Below are 23,575 nucleotides of genomic sequence, written 5' to 3'. Positions count from 1 at the left end.
AACATCTATTTCTGCTTTATTGACTATGCCAAAGCCTTTGACTGTGTGGATCACAATAAACTGTGGAAAATTCTGAAAGAGATGGGAATACCAGACCGCCTGACCTGCCTCTTGAGAAATCTGTATGCAGGTCAGGAAGCAACAGCTAGAACTGGACATGGAACAAAAGACTGGTTCCAAATAGGAAAAGGAGTACATCAAGGCTGTATATTGTCACCCTGATTATTTAACTTCTATGCAGAGTACATCATGAGAAACGCTGGACTGGAAGAAACACAAGCTGGAATCAAGATTGCCGGAAGAAATATCAATAACCTCAGATATGCAGATGACACCACCCTTATGGCAGAAAGTGAAGAGGAACTGAAAGGCCTCTTGATGAAAGTGAAAGAGGAGAGTGAAAATGTTGGCTTAAAGCTCAACATTCAGAAAACAAAGATCATGGCATCTGGTCCTTGTTGTGCAAAACTTTTAATTTTAATTAGGTCCCATTTGTTTATTGTTGTTTTTATTTTCATTATTCTAAGTGGCGGGTCAAAGAGTAAGAGTTTTATTTCTTTTCCAATCTGGATTTTTTATATTTTTTTCTCTGATAGCCATGGCTAGGACTTCCAAAACTATTTTGAATAATAATGGTGAGAGTGGGCACTCTTGTCATATCCCTAACCTTGGAAGGAACACTTTCAGTTTTTCACCACTGAGAACAATGTTTGCTGTGGGTTTCTTTATCACATTGAGGTAGATTCCTTCTGTGCTATTTTTTGAAGAGGTTTTTTTTTTTTTAATCATAAATGGGTGCTGAATTTTATTGAAAGCTTTTTCTGCATCTATTGAGATTATCATATGGTTTTTAATCTATCAATTTGTTAATATGGTGTATCACATTGATTGATTTGTGTATATTGAAGAATCCTTGTATTCCTTGATCATACTATATGATCTTTTTAATGTGTTGTTGAATCTGTTTGCTAGAATTTTCTTGAGGAGTTTTGCATCTATGTTTATCAGTGATATTTGCCTATAATTATTTTTTTAATGATGTTTTTGTCTGGTTTTGGAATCAAGGTGATGATGGCTTTGTAGAATGCTGTTGGAAGTGTTCCATACTCCAAAAATTTTTTGAAAGGGTTTCAGAAAAATAAGCATTATCTCTTCTGTAAACTTTTGGGGCAATTCACCTGTGAAGCCATCTGTCCCTGAGCTTTTGTTTTTTGAGAGATTGTTGATCACAGTTTTGTTTCAGTGTTTGCAATTTACTCGCTCATAATTTTTATTTCTTCCTGGTTCAGTCTTGGAAGGGTAAACTTTTTAAAGAATCTGTCCATTTCTTCCAGGTTGTCCATTTTATTGGCATATAGTTTCTTGTAATAGTCTCTTACAATCCTTTTTGTTGGATTAAATTAAATTAGGATTATAATCTTTATAATCTTAATTTATGTGTTGTCTGTTGTAACCTCTCCTTTTCATTTATAATTTTGTTGATTTGGTTCTTCTCCATCTTTTTCTTGATGAGTCTGGCTAATAGTTTGTCAATTTTGTGGTTTGTCAAAATGGTTTGTGAATCTTGTCTTTTCATAGAACAAGCTTTTAGTTTTATTTATCTTTATTATTGTCCCCTTCATTTCTTTTTTCATTTATTTCTACCCTGATCTTGGTGATTTCTTTCCTTCTACTATCTTTGTTTTTTTTTTTTTTTTCCTCTTCTTCTTTTCCAGTTTTAGGTGTAAAGTTAGGTTGTTTATTCAATGTTTTTCTTCTTTTTTCAAGTAGGATTGTATTACTATAAACTTCCTTTTTAGAACTGCATTAGCTGTATCCCATAGATTTTTGGATCATTGTGTTTTAGTTGTCTGTTTTTTTTTTTCTAGGAATTTTTTGATTTACTTTATTTCTTTAGTAACCTGTTCATTATTTAGAAATGTATTGTTTAATCTCCACATGTTTTTGTTTTTTACATTCCCCCCCCATAGTTGATATCTAGTCTCATAACATTGTGGTCAGAAAAGATGCTTGATATTTCAGTTTTCTTAAATTTACTGAGGCTTTATTTGTGACCCACGATGTGATCTATCCTGAAGAATGTTGCATGTGGACTTGAGAAGAAAGTGTATCCTTCCGCATTTGTATGAAGTATCCTGAAGATATCATTTAGGTCCATTTGGTCTAATGTTTCATTTAAGGCTTGTATTTCCTTGTTAATGTTTTGTTTTGATGATCTGTCTATTGGTCTGTCAGGGTGTTAAAGGCTCTAACAATTATTGTGTTACTGTCAATTTCTCCTTTTGTGTCTATTAGTGTTTGCCTTATGCATTGAGGTGCTCCTATATTGGTAGCATAAATATTTACAATTGTTATATTTTCTTCTTGGATTGATCCCTTGACCATTTTGACGTGTCCTTCTTTATCTCTTGTATTTTAAGGTCTATTTTGTCTGATATGATAATTTTCACCCCAGCTTTCTTTTGATTTCCATTTGCATGGAATATCTTTTTCCATCTCCTTACTTTCAGTTTGTGTGTGTCTCTAGGTCTGAAGTGGGTCTCTTGTAGACTGCATGTGTATGGATCTTATTTTTGTATCCATTCAGCCAGGCTGTGTCTTTTGGTTAAAGCATTTAATCCATTTACATTTAAAGTAATTATCGACATATACATTCCTATTAGTGTTTTCTTAATTGTTATTATTCAGTTTTTGATACCAATATAGCTGACATGCTTAATCTTTCAGCCCCCAGTAAGTGAAATATTCATGAATCCTATACTTTAACAAACAATAGGGAAAATGTAACAGGAGTTATACAAAGAAACGTGCTCAGACAGGAAAAAAATTATTTTGCTGTTTCTTCAGTAAATAAATAATGAAACATTGGCAAAAGACCCAAATATGGAACTTGCTTTGTCTTTGTTTCAAATTCAGTTTAATTCAACACTTGACCCACGGTCTGAGCTCAATAGCAAATTTTATTCATGAACAAATAAATTTTAGGTTCATTTTACCATTTCCTATTGATAGGGGAAATTATTTAAAATTTCCCAAACTTCTCGGATCAGAGCTGTGCTTCTCTTAAGTGATTCTTCTGTTCTGCAGAATAAGATTAACAATCATTTTACGTTCTTTTAGTAATTATATATACTTTGAACAGAGCCTCAAAGTTATAAAATGATGATGTTTAATTTTACTTCTCTGCCTTTTCATTTTAATGAAATGTGCAAAAGATCTAAATTTAACTTGTTAGGTTTCCCTTTACACTTATTCAAGTGAAGCATTGAAATCATACCAGAATGCCAGATTTTAGAAACAGATGCAAGGAAATGTGATTATCATTTATTATAAGTTCCTGAAGCTATTGATAGAATTCAGGTCTGGATTATATCACTGTCCTCAGCATCTGGCAGAGACTTTTCTCCTTGAAAGCATTGATAACTAACTGCTGAATGAAAAAATAAAAGCAAACACTTTTAACATGGAGTACTTCACAGAGACAAGTTTCAACTCTGGTTAGTGTAGGGTTGAAACAAGTAAAGGCGGACAATGAAAACGAAGAAAAGGAACCCAGAAGGGAAAATCTGAGATTATTGACATAAAACTTGGCTGACATCTTCAGTGCAGCAGAGGGTTTGTGCTGAATAAAATGTTTGCACTGGTGATGTATGTGAGCATCTGAGCAGTAGAGCAGGAAGCAGTGAAGTGAAAGATCCAATAACATATATACTATCCAAATAAAACCCAACTTTTAAGCTAATTCAAAACCCGTTAGCCTTTCTAATATCCCTTTATAGCAAGTTATCTATGTATCTGATGTGGTTCTCTGGTTTGTTCTGTTTTCAATGTGGTCCAGCAGTGGCTGATCTTACTATAACACTTCAGCATTTTTTTCCTTCTCATTTTTTCTCATTTTAAGTCACTTTAATTATAAATGGGATTTAAGACTCTAATATTCATGTCACAACAAACACTGAAAATTCTTTACTCTGGCTTATGGAAAATTGTTGACTTGAACAGCACTAATGTCTTCCAGCTGTAGTGACTATTAATGTGCTAAACAAAGGATAGTGATACAAATGAGGCTAAGGTATCCTTTCTGCAAAACTGTAAGCCTGGATTTTTGGGAAAATGCAAATGATTACCCAGCTAGCCTGGATTTTTCCCACATCTTTTCACATGTACACTTATATTTTCTTTTGCTAGGAAGAAGATAAAGGCTAGAATAATGAGGAAAACATTCCCCTATAACACTTGAAGTCTGGTTATTGCCATTGCCTCCCTCTCTTTTCATAGCTATGGTTTTATTTCCCTACCTCTTTGGTTTTGGGGATATATAGGTAAGACTTCTTCAGTTCAGTTTAGTTCATTCGCTCAGTCATGTCTGACTCTTTGCAACCCCATGGACTGCAGCATACCAGGTTTCCCTGTCCATCACCAACTCCTCGAGTTTGCTGAAGGAGACTTCTTACCTCCTGCTATAAATATATTAATAATTGCCCTAGCATATGTCTGAATCTCTTTCAATATATCTCATTAGATTCATATTATTTTATTTTTTGACAAAACCTCTGCTTTCACAGAGATTCATGTTCATGGCTGAACTGTAATGCACCAGATCCCATCTCATCACTTTTTTCCAGGGTAGGTACTTGGCCACATTGTAAAAGAAATACAGTGGGAGCTTAGTTTGATCTTCACTTTCAAGTCCACAGTGATCTCAAACTCTTCTTATTCTCTTATTCCACTTTCAAGATGGACATTTTTGGAAACAATTTGATATGTGGATGTGCACTGAGATGTACTAACTGGAAAACATTGTTGGGTTATCCCTTTTAAGATGGATTTACAGTTTCTCAAAGGTTCAAGTTTTAAGCCTGAAGAACGACTTGCTAATGATACAATTTCCTTGAGAAGTTCCCCCCCCCCCCCCATGGACATTGGCAATATGTTTAATCTGTGAGCACAAAGACTGCTTCCAACTGCCAAATTCTTTACTATTTCTATTTGTGTTCATCCTTCTTTCCGATTTTTAGTCCCAACATGTTAATCTTTGTTTGACCTTTCTCACTGTGTCCCTTTCAGGAAGAGTAGGAGAGATGACTATGTAGGAGAAACTCTGCAGTAAGACTGTCTAGATTGGAATCTTGGTTTCATTATTTACTTACTATGTGACTTTGGACAAATTATTTATTAATAACTCAGAAGTCCCTTAGAAGGAACTGTAAATATTCCTATATCCTGTTTTCTTCTCCCACTACCCAACACCAGTTGCATTCCTATTTCTTCCACTTTTTTCTCTTCAGAAATGTCAAGCCTCTCATCTATTTTTCATGCCTTTCTTTGTCCCAAATTCCAACAACTTTTTATCAACCAACTATTTCCCTCTTTTATGTTCTGTTCACTTGATTTATCTAACATTGTTTTTGTTCATTAATCTCCAGGACAGTAGATCACCATTGGGATCTTTCTGCCTTTTTCATTGGGAGTCCTTGGGTTAGCCTCTTATAATATTTCTGCTTAAAACATGAGAGTACTTGTCCTGTCTCTGCCCTGAATTATTAATTGACCTAGGCAATTGAGTCAGATTTCTGTATTACACTGTTGTTTTATTATAAATGATACCAGTCTTCTAATCAATTCTGGGGAGGGATTTATTTATTTATTTAGCTGTTTCTGTTTTTGTAATTGGAGGATAATTGCTTTACAATATTGTGTTTGTTTTTGCCATACAACATGAATCAGCCATAAGCATACATATGTCCCCTTGGAGGCTTCTTGAGCCTTCCAGCCTCCCCCATCCCACCCCTATAGGTTGTCACAGAGTGCCTAGCTGGGCTTTGTGTGTTATATAGCAGCTTCCCACTAAATATTTTACACATGGTAGTGTATATATGTCAGTGTTACTTTCTCAATTTATCCCACCTTCTCCTTCCTGGGGAAGGAGTTTCTAGAAAGGCAGTAATGTAGATGGTGAGTGGAATCTTTTATCCCAATAAAGTGGTCTTGAGGCTGATTATAAGACTATACTATCAGACTATAAGATTACCCTATTCATTAAAATTTGTGTAAAAGTTATAATGAATCATATGAATCTCATTAAAGTCAGATGTTTCTGATATTTTCATGAGGAGCAACTACTTTAGATTTTATTGAAGACATAGTTCATTAGAATGAAGGGATTGGGAACTCAGATGGAGACTGGGATACTGCTAACCATAAAGGCTCTTAGTAAAGTAACTCTCTGTGTATTTCCTTGACACAGGAATTCCCAGCAAATATCCAAAAAGTGTTACTAGGCAGAATTAACCTGCTGATAGTTCTAGTAGTACATCTAGGGACGGGGAGTGGGGGCGGGGTTCATGCCTCAAGGGCTGCTGGTATGTCATCTGCACTGATGTTTGGAAATGCTAACAAATATCCTTAACTGTGATAGAATAATCTATGAGGTGACAGGCTTAACTTCTTACCCCATTTCTATGTCAATGGACAGAGTATCTACTCAAATAAGGGATAATTTCTTCATTGGCAAAAATAGAATCATTGCTAAAAGTTAGAAACCAGAGGATGGAAAATCTTTACATGGAAGTATAAATTACTTTGGGAAGTAGAAATTAGTTACTTTAGCAAATATTAAACATGTCCCATACACATTCAAGTCATAGTTAATATGAAACCCCAGCTTATCCTAAGTAAGCCATGTGTCCATTATAAATGATAAAGGAAGTAAACATTTTGAAGGTTAGAACTGTTGCTTGTAATCAAGAATAGACATAAAACTTTTCCTGAATATGAACAATTGAATGAAAATTTATGTGTTTATATATATATATATATATATATATATATATATATATATATATATGGGAAAAGTAAAGAAACTCAGATACTTTACATTTTGAACATACTTATACATTTGTCACAAAGACATCAAAAAAGGGTTTTTTTCTCAAATAATTTCACAATTTGTATGGAAATACAAAAAACCTCGAATAGCCAAAGCAATCTTGAGAAAGAAGAATGGAACTGGAGGAATCAACCTGCCTGACTTCAGGCTCTACTACAAAGTCACAGACATCAAGACAGTATGGTACTGGCACAAAGACAGAAATATAGATCAATGGAACAAAATAGAAAGACCAGAGATAAATCCACGCACATATGGACACCTTATCTTTGACAAAGGAGGCAAAAATATACAATGGAGTAAAGACAATCTCTTTAACAAGTGGTGCTGGGAAAACTGGTCAACCACTTGTAAAAGAACAAAACTAGAACACTTTCTGACACCATACACAAAAATAAACTCAAAATGGATTAAAGATCTAAATGTAAGACCAGAAACTATAAAACTAGAGGAGAACATAGGCAAAACACTCTCTGTCATACATCACAGCAGGAGCCTCTATGACCCATCTCCAAGAATATTGGAAATAAAAGCAAAAATAAACAAATGGGACCTAATTAAACTTAAAAGCTTCTGCACAACAAAGGAAACTATAAGCAAGGTGAAAAGACAGCCTTCTGAATGGGAGAAAATAGCAAATGAAGCAACTGACAAACAACTAACCTCAAAAATATACAAGAAACTCCTGCAGCTCAATTCCAGAAAAATAAACGACCCAATCAAAAAATGGGCCAAAGAACTAAATAGACATTTCTCCAAAGAAGACATACAGATAGCCAGCAAACACATGAAAAGATGCTCTACACCACTCATTATCAGAGAAATGCAAATCAAAACCACAATGAGGTACCATTTCACACCAGTCAGGATGGCTGCACTCCAAAAGTCTACAAGCAATAAATGCTGGAGAGGGTGTGGAGAAAAGGGAACCCTCTTACACTGTTGGTGGGAATGCAAACTAGTACAGCCACTATAGAGAACAGTGAGAAGATTCCTTAAAATACTGGAAATAGAACTGCTGTATGACCCAGCAATCCCACTGCTGGGCATACACACCGAGGAAACCAGAATTGAAAGAGACACGTGTACCCCAATATTCATCGCAGCACTGTTTATAATAGCCAGGACTTGGAAGCAACCTAGATGTCCATCAGCAGATGAATGGATAAGAAAGCTGTGGTACATATACACAATGGATTATTACTCAGCCATTAAAAAGAATACATTTGAATCAATTCTAATGAGGTGGATGAAACTGGAGCCGATTATACAAAGTGAAATAAGCCAGAAAGAAAAACACCAATACAGTATACTAATGCATATATATGGAATTTAGAAAGATGGTTACAATAACCCTGTATGCGAGACAGCAAAAGAGACACAGATGTATAGAATAGTCTTTTGGACTCTGTGGGAGAGGGAGAGGATGGGATTGAAACATGTATAATATTATATATGAAACGAATCGCCAGTCCAGGTTCGATGCATGATACTGGATGCTTGGGGCTGGTGCACTGAGATGACCCAGAGGGATGGTATGGGGAGGGAGGAGGGAGGGGGCTTCAGGATGGGGAAAACGTCTATACCTGTGGTGGATACATGTTGATGTATGGCATAACCAATAAAATATTGTAAACTATTTAACCTCCAATTAAAATAAATAAATTTATATTTTAAAAAAAGGGCTCTCAGAAATAGGCTTAATTTAGTTCACTACAAAATATGTCATGTGAAAACACATTTCTTATTCTCTGCAGCTTATAATACTCTATTTACATAATTTTTAAAGCAATTGAAGAGCATTTGAGATTATGTTGGTCAAAGTTGAAATTTACTTATTTATTCACTTATATTGAAGGATAGTGACATACAACCTTAATTCCAAGAACAAAATAATGTTTTGATATTTATATATATTTTGAAATGAGCAGCACACTAAGTATAGTTAACATCCAACACCCTGCACAGTTACAGAATTTTTATTTTCTTATGATGAGAACTTTTAAGATCTATTCTCTTAGCAACTTTCAAATATACAATGCAGTATTTTTAACTATAGCCATCCTCCTGATGACTTATTTTATAAATGGAAGTTTGTATGTTTTGATCCCTTTCACGCATTTCACTCAACCCCAGCCTCTGGCAACTTTGAATCTGTTCTCTGTATCTATGACGTTGCTTTTTTAAAAATTCTACATATAAGGGAGATCACACAGTATTATTTTTCTGTCTGACTTATTTCACTTAGCATAATGCCCTCAAGGTTCATCTATGTTTCCTCAAATGGCAAGAATGCATTTTTTATAGCTAAGATACTTCATATATATATATATATGCCACATTTTCTTTATCCATTCATCCTTCAGTGGAAATTTAGGTTGCTTCAGTATCCTGGCTACTGTAAATAATGCTGCAATGAGCATTGAGGTGCATATGTCTATTATAGTTAGTGTTTTCATTATTTTTTCAGGTAAATGCACAGAAGTAGAACTTAAAGATCATATGGTAGTTCTATTTTTAAATTTGTGTGGAACCTCCATCCTGTTTCCATAGTGGCTGCACCAAATTTGCATTCCCACCAACACTGTACAAGGGTTCCATTTACCAGCATTTGTAATCTCTTAATTGTAATCTCTTTGATGATAACCATTTTAACAGGTGTGATATAATCTCATTGTGTTTTGATTTTTATTTCCTTGATGATTAGTGATATTGAACATGTTTTCTTGTGCCTGTTGGCCACCTATGTCTTCTTTGGAAAAATAATATATTCAGATCCTCTGCCCACTTAAAAAATTGTGTTGCTCATTTGATTTTCTATTTAGTTGTATGAGTTCTTTATATATTTTGAAATTTAACCCCTTATTGGATACATGATTTACAAATATTTTCTTCCATTCTGCAGATTGCCTTTTCATTTTGTTGATGGTTTCCTTTGCTGTGTGTGTTCAGTCACTTTAGTTGTGTCCAACTCTTTGCGACCCTATGGACTGTAGCCTGCCAGGCTTCTCTGTCCATGCAAGAATACTGGAGTGGGTTGCCATTTCCTCCTCCAGGGGATATTCCCAACCCAGGAATTGCACCAAAGTCTCTTAGTTCTTCTGCATTGGCAGGCAGGTTCTTTACCACTAGCTCCACCTGGGAAACCCCCGCTTCCTTTACTGGGCAGAAGTTTTTAGTTTGATATATTCTCATTTGTTTATTTTTGCTTTTGCTTTTGGTGTCAGGTTCAAAAAATCATCAGTGGAGGTAATGCCTATGTTTTTTTGTAGGAGTTTTACGGTTTTGGTCATACATTTAAGCCTTTAATCCAATTTGAGTTATTTTTGTGGATGGTGTAAGATAGTGATCCAGATTCATTTTTTTCACATGTGGTTATTCAGTTTTCCCAATGCCACTTATGGGAGAGACTGTCATTTTCCCATTGCAAATGTTTGGCTTTTTTAAAATCATAAATTAATTGGCCATATATGTGTGGTTTTATTTCTGCGCTCCTATTCAGTTCCATTGATCTATGTTTCTGTTTTTATACTAACACAATACTATTTTGATAACTATAGTATAAAACAGGGAGTATGATGCCTCCAGCTTTGTTCCTCTCAAGATTGCTTTTGTGGTTCTACACAAATTTTAGTTTTGTTTTATTTCTGTGTAAAATGCCATTGAAATTTTGATAGGAATTGTGCTAAATCTGTCGATTGGTTTGTAGATTTGTGAAGTGTGGACATGTTTACAATTATTCTCAATCCATCTTCACAGAATATTTTTATTTATGTCTTCTATTTTTTTGATCAATATTTTATGGTCTTTTATGGTCTACAACTTTATGAAGTAGAAATGAATAAACCTGTGGATTTCATATAATGCTGTATTTGTAACCAGTGTAATTTTTATATTCCTAACATTATTTATAGAAAATGTAGAGGACATATGACATGTAGAGCTCTTTTTTATGATACACACAAGATTTTACTTTAATAGAGTCTTTTAGGTGTTGCACAAGAAATTTTATAACAATGCCCTCCCTTAGTTGCAAAACAAAAACAAAAACAAAAACAAAAACAAAAACATCCTAAATGATGGTTTTGAATATTATTAATAACAACTACACTGAATATGTAAATACCACAAAAGGTATTTCTCTGGGCATCACTGGCTCTCTGGCTTCTATTCAGTTTTCTTTACCTTGTTAACTCAGCTGGCATCTGTCATAGTGAGGCTAAACTTTATAGGAAATATTGGAAATCTTATGTCATATGTTCTCTACATTTTATATAAATAATGTTAGGAATATAAAAATTACACTATGGTTACAAATGTAGCATTATATGAAATCCACAGGTTTATTTATTTCAACTTCATGCTACACTGCTTGTAAAATCTGTAACCAAAGTAAGATTTACTTAATATCCTTGTGTGTGTGTCTTAGTTGCTCAGTCATGTCTGACTCTGTGCAATCGCATGGGCTATAGCCTGCCAGACTCCTCTGTTCATGGGATTTTTCAGGCAAGAATACTAGAGTGGGTAGCCATTCTCTTCTCCAAGGGAACTTCCCAACCCAGGGGTTGAACCGGGGTCTCTTGCATTGCAGGAGGATTTTTTATTGTCTGAGCCACCAGGGACTGTAAGGCTTAGTTTGTCTGTGCAATGTGCATGATAACATTTATTTTAGTAGAATCTGTTGAGAATTAAATGAGATAAGCATGATCAAGTCCACAGTGACTTCTACTTGGGATATGACAATCCTTTCCTTTTGTTCTTTCTGTGTATAATATCAAACAGTAACTCAGGCCATAGCATCTAATCCTTAGCATGCCTTCCAACCTTCAAACCATTCATTGGCTTAAAGAGAATAGAGTATAAGACCCTAAACTAAGGGCACCATTAGGAAGGAAAACTCCAAAGATAAAATTTGTTGAGGTTAGGGATCTTGTATTATTTATTCATTATTGTGTCCTCACAGGAGAACGTGTGCTCAATCGCTCAGTAGTGTACGACACTGCAGCCTCAAGCACTGTAGCCTGCCAGGCTCCTGTTGTTCATGGAATATTCCAGGCAAGAATACTGGACTAGGTGGCCATTTTCTACTCCAGGGGAATATATTACCTTTTATATAGTGGAGACTTCATAGAAATTTACTGAAGAAGTGAATGAATGACAAACTGTCAGGGATCTTGAATATCATCCAATATAGCCACCTTATATTTTTATTGAGATAAAATCCACATAATAAAAAATTCACCACTTTAACAAAGTTAAAGTGTACAATTCAGTAGCTTTTAGTACATTCACAATGTTATACAACCAACACCACTATTTAGTCCCAGATAATTTCCATCACCACCAGACTTCTTGCCAAAATACCCTGTATCCATTGAACAGCCACTTCTCATTCCCCTCCCCAGTCCCTGTCAATCACTGATTTGCTTTTTGCCTCTATTAACCACCTTATTTTTAAATGAAGGGAAGCTCAGATCCAGAGACATCACATGACTTCCCAGGTTCAGTTCAGTTCAGTTGCTCAGTCATGTCCGACTCTTTGTGACCCCATGAATCACGGCATGCGAGGCCTCCCTGTCCATCACCAACACCCGGAGTTCACTCAGACTCATGTCCATCGAGTCAGTGATGCCATCCAGCCATCTCATCCTCTGTCATCCCCTTCTCCCCCTGCCACCAATCCCTTCCAGCATCAGACTCTTTTCCAATGAGTCAACTCTTCGCATGAGGTGGCCAAAGTACTGAATCTTCAGCTTTAGCATCATTCCTTCCAAAGAAATCCCAGGGCTGATTTCCTTCAGAATGGACTGGCTGAATCTCCTTGCAGTCAAAGGGACTCTCAAGAGTCTTCTCCAACACCACAGTTCAAAAACATCAATTCTTTGGCGCTCAGCCTTCTTCACAGTCCAACTCTCATATCCATACATGACCACAGGAAAAACCATAGCCTTGACTAGACGGACCTTAGTCGGCAGAGTAATGTCTCTGCTTTTGAATATACTATCTAGGTTGGTCATAACTTTCCTTCCAAGGAGTAAGCGTCTTTTAATTGCATGGCTGCAATCACCATCTGCAGTGATTTTGGAGACCAAAAAATAAAGTCTGACACTGTTTCCACTGTTTCCCCATCTATTTCCCATGAAGTGATGGGACCGGATGCCATAATCTTTATTTTCTGAATGTTGAGCTTTAAGCCAACTTTTTCACTCTCCACTTTCACTTTCATCAGGAGGGTTTTTAGTTCCCCTTCACTTTCTGCCATAAGGGTGGTGTCATCTGCATATCTGAGGTTATTGATATTTCTTCCGGCAATCTTGATTCCAGCTTGTGTTTCTTCCAGTCCAGCGTTTCTCATGATGTACTCTGCATAGAAGTTAAATAAGCAGGGTGACAATAAACAACCTTGACGTCCTCCTTTTCCTATTTGGAGCAAGTCTGTTGTTCCATGTCCAGTTCTAGCTGTTGCTTCCTGACCTACATGCAGCTTTCTCAAGAGGCAGTTCAGGTGGTCTGGTATTCCCATCTCTTTAAGAATTTTCCACAGTTTATTGTGATCCACAAAGGCTTTGGCATAGTCAAGAAAGCAGAAATAGATGTTTTTCTGGAACTCTCTTGCTTTTTCCATGATCCAGCAGATATTGGCAATTTGATCTCTGGTTCCTCTGCCTTTTCTAAAACCAGCTTGAACATCACGAACTTCACTAGTCACGTATTGCTGAAGCCTGGCTTGGGGAATTTTGAGCATTACTTTACTAGCTTGTGAGATGAGTGCAATTGTGTGGTAGTTTGAGCATTCTTTGGCATTGCCTTTCTTTGGAATTGGAATGAAAACTGACCTTTTCCTGTCCTGTGGCCACTGCTGAGTTTTCCAAATTTGCTGGCATATTGAGTGCAGCACTTTCACAGCATCATCTTTCAGGATTTGAAACAGCTCAACTGGAATTCCATCACCTCCACTAGCTTTGTTCATAGTGATGTTCTCTAAGGCCCACTTGATTTCACATTCCAGGATGTCTGGCTCTAGATGAGTGATCACATCATCATGATTATCTGGATCATGAAGATCTTTTTTGTACAGTTCTTCTGTGTACTCTTGCCACCTCTTCTTAATATCTTCTGCTTCTGTTAGTTCCATACCATTTCTGTCCTTTATCGAGCCTATCTTTGCATGAAATGTTTCCTTGGTGTCTCTAATTTTCTTAAAGAGATCTCTAGTCTTTCCCATTCTGTTGTTTTCCTCTATTTCTTTGCATTGATTGCTGAAGAAGGGTTTCTTATCTCTTCTTGCTATTCTCTGGAACTCTGCATTCAGATGCTTATATCTTTCCTTTTCTCCTTTGCTTTTCGCCTCTCTTGAATGTAGAGGAAAAAAAGTTTGTCCTTTCCTCCTCCTTGAGAATTCCAGACCCCTCTCTCCTTGGGGACCCCTGGAATTCTTATCAACCTACCTAGGAATCGACTCTCTCATTACTACTGCTACACACACACACACACACACACACACACACACACACACACACACCCTCTATCCAGTTTTTCTGTTTACCTGGGTTGTTTCCTTGTCTTCGATACTGTAAATGGTACTGCAATGAACATTGGGATGCAGTGTGTTTTTCAATTAGTGTTCTTATTTTCTTCTGATATATACCTAGAAGTGGAATTGTTGGATCATATGGTAGCTCTAATTTTAGTTTTTCATGGTTTCCCCATACTGTTTGCATAGTGGCTGCACCAATTTAAGTTCCCCTTAACAGTGTAAACCTAGAGAAGAAAATGGCAACCCACTCCAGTATTCTTGCCTGGAGAATCCCATGGACGGAGGAGCTTGGTGACCTACAGTCTACGGGTCGCAAAGAGTCGGACACGACTGAACGACTTCACTTTCACTTTCACAGTATAAAAGGGTTCAACTTTCTCCACATGTTTGCCAACATCTGTCATTGTGTTCATTTTTTGAGGGATTATATTCATTTACAAAATATTATGATTATTTATATTATTAAAATTTTTCTAATTACTTATATAGTACAGTTCAGTTGCTGAGTCATGTCTGACTCTTTGCAACCCCATGGAGTGCAGCATGCCAGGCCTCCCTTTCCATCACCAACTCCTGAGGCCTGCTCAAACTCATATCCATCAAGTCAGTGATGACATGCAGCCATCTCATCCTCTGTCGTCCCCTCCTCCTCCTGCCTTCAATCTTTCCCAGCATCAGGGTCTTTTCCAATGAGTCAGTTCTTTGCATCAGGTAGCTAAAGTATTGGAGTTTCTGCTACAGCGTCAGTCCTTTCAATTAATATTCAAGACTGATTTCCTTTAGGATGGACTAGTTTGATCTTTCAGACCAAGGGACTCTCAAGAGTCTTCTCCAACATCACAGTTCAAAAACATCAATTCTTTATGTGATGATATACAGCCTTGATATACTCCTTTTCCTATTTGGAACCAGTTTGTTGTTCCATGTTAAGTTCTGTTTCTTCTTGACCTACATACAGATTTCTCAGGAGGCAGGTCAGGTGATCTAGTATTCCTATCTCTTTAATAATGTTCTGCAGTTTGTTGTGATCCATATTGTCAAAGGCTTTGACATAGTCAACAAAGCAGAAGTAGATGTTTTTCTGAAACTCCTTGCTTTTTTCATGATCCAACGGATGTTGGCAATTTGATTTCTGGTTCTCCCCTTTCTAAGTCCACCTTGAACATCTGGAAGTTCATGGTTCATGTGCTGTTAAAGCCTGGCTTGGAGAATTTTGAGCATTACTTTTCTAGCATGTGAGACGAGTGTAACTGTGCGGTAGTTTGAACATTCTTTGTCATTGCCTTTCTTTGAGATTCAAATGAAAATGTATCTTTTCCAGTCCTATAGCCACTGCTGAGTTTTTCAAATTTTCTGGCCTATTGAGTGCAGCACTTTCACAGCATCATCTTTCAGGATCTGAAATAGCTCAGCTGAAATTCCATCACCTCCACTAGCTTTGTTCATAGTGATGTTTCCTAAGGCCCACTTAATTTCATATTCCAGGATGTCTGGCTCTAGGTAAGTGATCACACTATCGTGGTTATCTGGGTCATGAAGATATTTTTTACATAGTTCTTCTGTGTATGCCTGCCACCTCTTGTTAATTTCTTCTGCTTCTGTTGAGTCCTTGCCATTTCTATCCTTTATTGAGCCCATCTTTGTATGAAATGATCCCTTGGCATCTGTAATTTTCTTGAAGAGATCTCTAGTCTTTCCCATTCTATTGTTTTCCTCTATTTCTTTACATTGATCACTGAGGAAGACTTTCTTATCTCTCCTTGCTATTCTCTGTAACTCTGCATTCAGATTGGTGTATCTTTCATTTTCTCATATTACTATAATTATTTTCATGAAATTGTTACTGAGAACTTACTATGTGTCAGACACTTTTCAAGGCAAAGGTGATACTAAAGTAAAGAAAATAAACGAAAATCCCTGTCTGCATGGAACTTACATTATTGTAGAAGAAGGAAAAAAAAAAAAAAACAAACATGAAGAAGTAAAATGTATAGTATGTCAGTCTTTTTTTATCTTTTCAAAATTTTATTTTTTAAATGTATTTTTAATTGGAGGATAATTGCTTTACAGTGTTGTGTTGGTTTCTACTGTACAACATGAGTCAGCAATAAGTATACTTATATCCCCTCCCTCTTGAGCCTCCCTCCAACTCCACACTCCATTGCAGTGCTGTAGACTGTCACAGAGCAGTGTACTGAGATCTCTGTTATATTAATAACTAACTTCTCACTAGCTATCTATTTTACACATGGTAGTATATATATGTCAATACTACTTTCTCAGTTTGCCCCACCTTCTCCTTCCCCCGCTGTGTTCACAAGTCCATTCTCTATATCTTGTCTCTATGCTTGCACTGCAAATAGGTTCATCACTATCATTTTTCTAGGTTCCATATATATGTGTTAATATCCAATATTTGTTTATCTTTTTCTGACTTACATTACTCTGTATAACAGGATCTAGATTCACTCAACTCACTTCAACTTACTCAAATTATTTCTTTTTTATGGTTGAGCAATATTCTATTGTATATATGTACCACAATTTCTTTATTCATCTGTCAATGGACATATCGGTTGCCTCCATGTCTGACTATTGTAAACAGTCCTGCAAATAAACATTGGGGTACATGTTTCTTTTTGAATTATAGTTTTCTCAGGGTATATGCTTAGTAGTGGGATTGCTGGGTCATATGTTGTTTTTATTCTTAGTTTTGTTTTTTTAGCAGTTGAACAATCATATTATGAATTATTTCCTGCTGAACTCAGAAATATAATATAAAATGTAATTACAGGGAATGGCATCATGGTAACCACCATCATTAACAGGGCAAACAGCCTTTCAGTCTCCACTCTACACATACACGTAAACACACACACACACACACACACACACACACACACACACACATTTTATTTCCTCAGCAAGACTGGGCTCATGTTTGGCAGCAGGTTCTGCTATCTGTTTACCAAATGGACAGTCACTCCCTGGCATGAAACAGACTGCATACTACTGATTCCTGATACTGGAGTATCCCAATGTATAAAGGGATCATCAATATTTGACAAGGCGGGAGAAGCTTAAGAATGTTTTACATGTTGATGAGAAACCAGCAGTGATGGAGAGGTGAGGGCCTGCGGTGGGGGTGAGGATGTAGGGGGAGTGACCTGGGATTAGCTAATGAGGAGGAGACGGTGTCACTTTTAAGGCACAAGTGAGGCAGAACCCTGGCTATTTCTAAAAAAAGTAATACACTTCCTCATCTTAGTGCACATTTGAAAAAACATTAATAAAACATATGTTCATCTTAAGAAGGTGGAATAATCACAAACAGTAAGGAAATAAATCCCATGTAATCCTATCTTAACATATCTCTTTCCTTACGATGATGACAGAACTAGTGTAGAGAATGCTACCTAAATGGAAGTATCTTGGTTATTGTAAAGTACTGCTAAAGTGTGGCTGCATATGTGCCACTCGTGCCATGGTTCTGGCAGAAAAGGCCACTGGGACCCTGAGCATTGGGCTCGGGGAAGGTGTCAGAGTCCGTCACCAGGATTCCAAGTGGGTGTCAGGTAGGCATCACCTCCCCGACTGCAAGTCAGCTCAGCAAAGGGATAGTGCTTTGTCCTGGGGCCCAGGTGGCCAGAGAGCCCACCACTCAGCCTTGCCTCACTCAGGAAGTGAGGGCTACCAGCACAGGAGGCCTGGGAAATGTGAGGAGCCAGCCAGGAGCCCCAACAGAGGACTTCCCTGCACTACATGCTGACCTTGTATTTTCTTTAATTAATTTATTTATTTTAATTGGAAGCTAATTACTTTATAATATTGTAGTGGTATTCCTAGATTTTTAAAGGAAACTCCATCTCTTGTTTCTCCAGTGCCATTTATTGAAAACCTGCTTTATTCCTCATTTTATACTTTTGCCTACTGTGTCATAACTTAATCGACCATAAGTGCATGGATTTATTTCTGGGCTCCCAATATAATCCACTGATCTGTTGGTATGTTTTTATACCAGTAACAATACTTTAGCCACCTGACACAAACATCCAACTTAATGGAAAGGACCCTGATCCTGGGAACCATTGAAGGCAAAGAGGGCAACAGAGGATAAAATGGTTGGATGGCATCACCGACTCAATGGACATGAACTTGGACAAACTCTGGGAGATAGTGAGGGACAGGGAGTCCTGACATGCTGCAGTCCATGAAGTTGCAAGCAGTCATACATTGCTTAGCAACTGAACAACAACAAATACCAGGAATACACAGTCTGCCGCTCTCTGCCCTCATCGACCCTGCCCCCTCGCCCCATAACTTGATAGTAGTGTGAAGTTAGCAATTGTGATACCTTTACCTCTGTTTGTTCTCAATATTTCTTAGGCTATTTGAAGTCTTTTGTGATTCTATGATAAGTTTAAATTTATTTTTTGTAGTTCCATGAAAAATTCCTTTAGTATTTGGACAGGAATTCAATTCAGTTCAGTTCAGTTCAGTCGCTCAGTCGTGTCCAACTTTTTGCGACTCTTTGCGACCACATGAATCGCAGCACACCAGGCCTCCCTGTCCATCACCATCTCCCAGAGTTCACTCAGACTCACATCCATCGAGTCAGTGATGCCATACAGCCATCTCATCCTCTGTCGTCCCCTTCTCCTCCTGCCCTCAATCCTCCCAGCATCAAAGTCTTTTCCAATGAGTCAACTCTTCACATGAGGTGGCCAAAGTACTGGAGTTTCAGCTTTAGCATCATTCCTTCCAAAGAAACCCCAGGGCTGATCTCCTTCAGAATGGACTGGTTGGATCTCCTTGCAGTCCAAGGGATTCTCAAGAGTCTTCTCCAACACCACAGTTCAAAAGCATCAATTCTTCAGCGCTCAGCCTTCTTCACAGTCCAACTCTCACATCCATACATGACTACTGGAAAAACCATAGCCTTGACTAGACGGACCTTAGTCGGCAAAATAATGTCTCTGCTTTTGAATATACTATCTAGGTTGATCATAGCTTTCCTTCCTAAGAGTAAGCGTCTTTTAATTTCATGGCCACAGTCACCATCTGCAGTGATTTTGGAGCCCCCCAAAATAAAGTCTGACACTGTTTCCACTGTTTCCCCATCTATTTCCCATGAAGTGACGGGACCAGATGCCATGATCTTCGTTTTCTGAATGTTGAGCTTTAAGCCAACTTTTTCACTCTCTTCTTTTGCTTTCATCAAGAGGCTCTTTAGTTCCTCTTCACTTTTTGCCATAAGGGTGGTGTCATCTGCATATCTGAGGTTATTGATATTTCTTCCGGCAATCTTGATTCCAGCTTGTGTTTCTTCCAGCCCAGTGTTTCTCATGATGTACTCTGTATATAAGTTAAATAAGCAGAGTGACAATATACAGCCTTGACGTACTCCTTTCCCTATTTGGAACCAGTCTGTTATTCCATGTCCAGTTCTAACTGTTGCTTCCTGGCCTGCATACAGCTTTCTCAAGAGGCAAGTCAGGTGGTCTGGTATTCCCATCTCTTTTAGAATTTTCCACAGTTTATTGTGATCCACACAGTCTAAGGCTTTGGCATAGTCAAGAAAGCAGAAATAGATGTTTTTCTGGAACTCTCTTGCTTTATCCATGATCCAGCGGATGTTGGCAATTTGATCTCTGGTTCCTCTGCCTTTTCTAAAACCAGCTTGAACATCAGGAAGTTCATGGTTCATGTATTGCTGAATCCTGGCTTGGAGAATTTTGAGCATTACTTTACTAGCCTGTGAGTTGAGTGCAATTGCCTTGGGCAATATGATTCTTTTAGCAACATTAATTTTCTCCAATCCCTGAAAGTGGTATAGCATTTCATTTGTTGTATTCAATTTCTTTCATGAGTACCTTATAGTTACAGGTCTTTTGCCTCATTCAGTTCAGTTCAGTTCAGTCACCCAGTCGTGTTCGACTCTTTGTGACCCCATGAATCACAGCATGCCAGGCCTCCCTGCCCATCACCAACTTCCGGAGTTCACTCAGATTCATGTCGGCAAAGTAATGTCTCTGCTTTTGAATATGCTATCTAGGTTGGTCATAACTTTTTTTCCAAGGAGTAAGTGTCTTTTAATTTCATGGCTGCAGTCACCATCTGCAGTGCCTCATTAGGTAGGTTTATTCCTAGGTATTTTATTCTTTTTAATGTGCTGGTAAATGAGATTGTTTTCTTAATTTCTCTTTCTATTTGTTTATGTTAGTGCATCGAAATGAAACTTATTTCTGTATAATAATTTTGTACCCTGCAAATTTACTGAATTTATTGATGAGCTTTAGCAATTTTTCAGTGATGATTTAAGACGTTTCTATGTAAAATATCACACCATCTGCCAACAGTGACAGTTTTACTTCTTCATCTCCCATTCATATTCTTTTTATTTCTTTTTCTTTTCTAATTTCACTGGCTAGGACTTTCAATACTACATTGACTAAATGTGGGAGAAGGGGACATCCTGTCTTGTTCCTGGCCTTAGGGGAAATGGTTTCAGCTTTTCACCATTGAGTATGATGTTAGCTGTGGAATTATTGTCAGTCAGTTCAGTTGCTCTGTCGTGTCCATATCTTTGTGACCCCATGGACTGCAGTATGCCATCCGGAGTTTACACAAACTCATGTCCATTGAATCAGTGATGCCATCCAACCATCTCATCTTCTGTCGTCCCCTTCTCCTCCTGCCTTCAATCTTTCCCAGGATCAGGGGTTTTTCAAATGAGTTGGTTCTTTGCATCAGGTAGCCAAAGTATTGGAGTTTTGGCTATAGGATCAGTCCTTCCAATGAATATTCAGGACTGATTTCCTTTATCATGGACTGGTAGGATCTCCTTGTAGTCCAAGGGACTCTCAAGAGTCTTCTCCAACACCACAGTTCAAAAGCATCAATTCTTCGGCACTCAGCTTTCTTTACAGTCCAACTCTCACATCTGTACACGACTACTGGAAAATCCATATCATTTACTGGACGGACCTTTGTTGACAAAGTAATGTCTCTGCTTTTTAACATGCTGTCTAGGTTGGTCATAACGTTTCTTTCAAGGAGCAAAGGTCTTTTAATTTCATGGCTGCAGCCACCATCTCCAATGATTTTGGAGCCCCCCCAAAATAAAGTCTGTCACTGTTTCCCCATCTATTTGCCATGAAGTGATGGGACCAGATGGCATGATCTTAATTTTCTGAATGTTGAGTTTTAAGCCAACTTTTTTACTGTCCTCTTTCACTTTCATCAAGAGGCTCTTAAGTTCTTCTTCACTTTCTTTCATAAGGGTGGTGTCATGTGCATATCTGAGGTTATTGATTTTGTCAGCAATCTTGATTCCAGCTTTTGCTTCGTACAATCCAGCATTTCTCATGATGTACTCTGCATATAAGTTAAATAAGCAGGGTGACAGCTCAGATGGTAAAGAGTCTGCCTACAGTGTGGGAGACCAGGGTGTGATCCCTGGGTTGGGAATATCCTCTGGAGAAGGAAATGGCACCCAACTCCAGTACTCTTGCCTGGAAAATCCCATGGATGGAGGAGTATGGTAGGCTACAGGCCATGGGGTCGCAAAGAGTCAGACATGACAGGGCGACTCCATTTTCACTTTCCAAGCAGGGTGACAATATACAGCCTTGAAGTACTCTTTTCCCTATTTGGAACCAGTCTGTTGTTTCTTGTACTGTTCTGACTGTTGCTTCCTGACCTGCATATAGATTTCTCAAGAGGCAGTTCAGGTGGTCTGGTATTCCCAACTCTTTAAGAATTTCCCACAGTTTGTTGTGATCCACACAGTCAAAGGCTTTGGCATAGTCAATAAAGCAGAAATAGATGTTTTTCTGGAACTCTCTTGCTTTTTTGATGATCCAGCGGATGTTGGCAATTTGACCTCTGGTTCCTCTGACTTTTATAAATCTGTGTGGCACTGGAGTGGCACCTGTGCAGGACTGGAGTGACTGTGAAGAGATAATCCAGGTCCAAGGGCAGAGAAGCCCTAGCAAGATGGTAGGCACTGAAACAGCAGCTGCATGGTGCTGGAGCAAATTTAAGGAGATACCCCACGTCCAAGGGCAAAAAAGAAGCCCCAGTAAGAAGGTAAGAGGGGCAAAATCACGTTTAGAATCAAATCCCATACCGGCCAGCGATGCTCAGAGGGCTCAAACAAGACCTGTGTGCACCAGGTCCCAGAGACCCCACAGAGACTGAGACAGAACTGTGTTTGTGTGTCTCCTGTGTTTGAGGGGCTTCCCTGGTGGCTCAGAGGGTAAAGCATCTACCTGCAATGCAGGATACCTGGGTTTGATCCCTGGGTCAGGAAGATCCCCTGGAGAAAGAAATGGTAACCCACTCCAGTACCCTTGCCTGGAAAATCCCACGGACAGAGAAGCCTGGTAGACTACAGTCCATGGGATCACAAAGAGTCGGACATGACTGAGCGACTTCACTTCACTTTGTGTTTGAGGAAGTATGGGTCAGCAGTGAACTGCCACAGAGGCAGGGGCTATGGGTGCAGCAGGCTTGGGTATGGCTAGACTTGGGCTGGTGCAGCGGACTTGGGTATAGCATAAGCCTTCGTGGAGGAGGTCCATAGCCACCAGAACTTACACAAGACTGGGGAATTAGACTCTTGGACGGCACAAACAGAACCTTGTGTGCACCAGGGCCCAGGAGAAAGGAGCAGTGACCCCAGAAGAGACTGACCCAAACTTGCCCAGGAGTCTCTGATGGAGGCATGAGCAGTGGCCTGTGGCAGGGTTGTGGGGACTGAGTGTAGCAGTACATGCATGGGACCTTTTGAAGGAGATCACCATTATCTTCATTACCTCCACCAGTTTAGTAAGTAAGTAAGTAAAGTCACTCAGTCGTGTCTGACTCTTTGTGACCCCATGGACTGCAGCCCACCAGGCTCCTCAGTCCATGGGATTCTCCAGGCAAGAATACTGGAGTGGGTTGCCATTTCCTTCTCCAGGGGAATATTTGGCCCCAGGTAAATAACAGGGAGGGAACACAGATCCACCCATCAACAGAAAATTGGATTAAATATTTACTGAGCATGGTCCCGCCCATCAGAACAAGATCCAATTTCCCCCACAGTCAGTCTCTCCCATCAGGAAGCTTCCATAAGCCTTTTATCCTTCTTCATCAGAGGGCAG

The sequence above is a fragment of the Capricornis sumatraensis genome, chromosome X, assembly GCF_032405125.1.
Source record: "Capricornis sumatraensis isolate serow.1 chromosome X, serow.2, whole genome shotgun sequence".
Taxonomy (NCBI): domain Eukaryota; kingdom Metazoa; phylum Chordata; class Mammalia; order Artiodactyla; family Bovidae; genus Capricornis; species Capricornis sumatraensis.
This window is presented reverse-complemented; position numbering follows the sequence as displayed.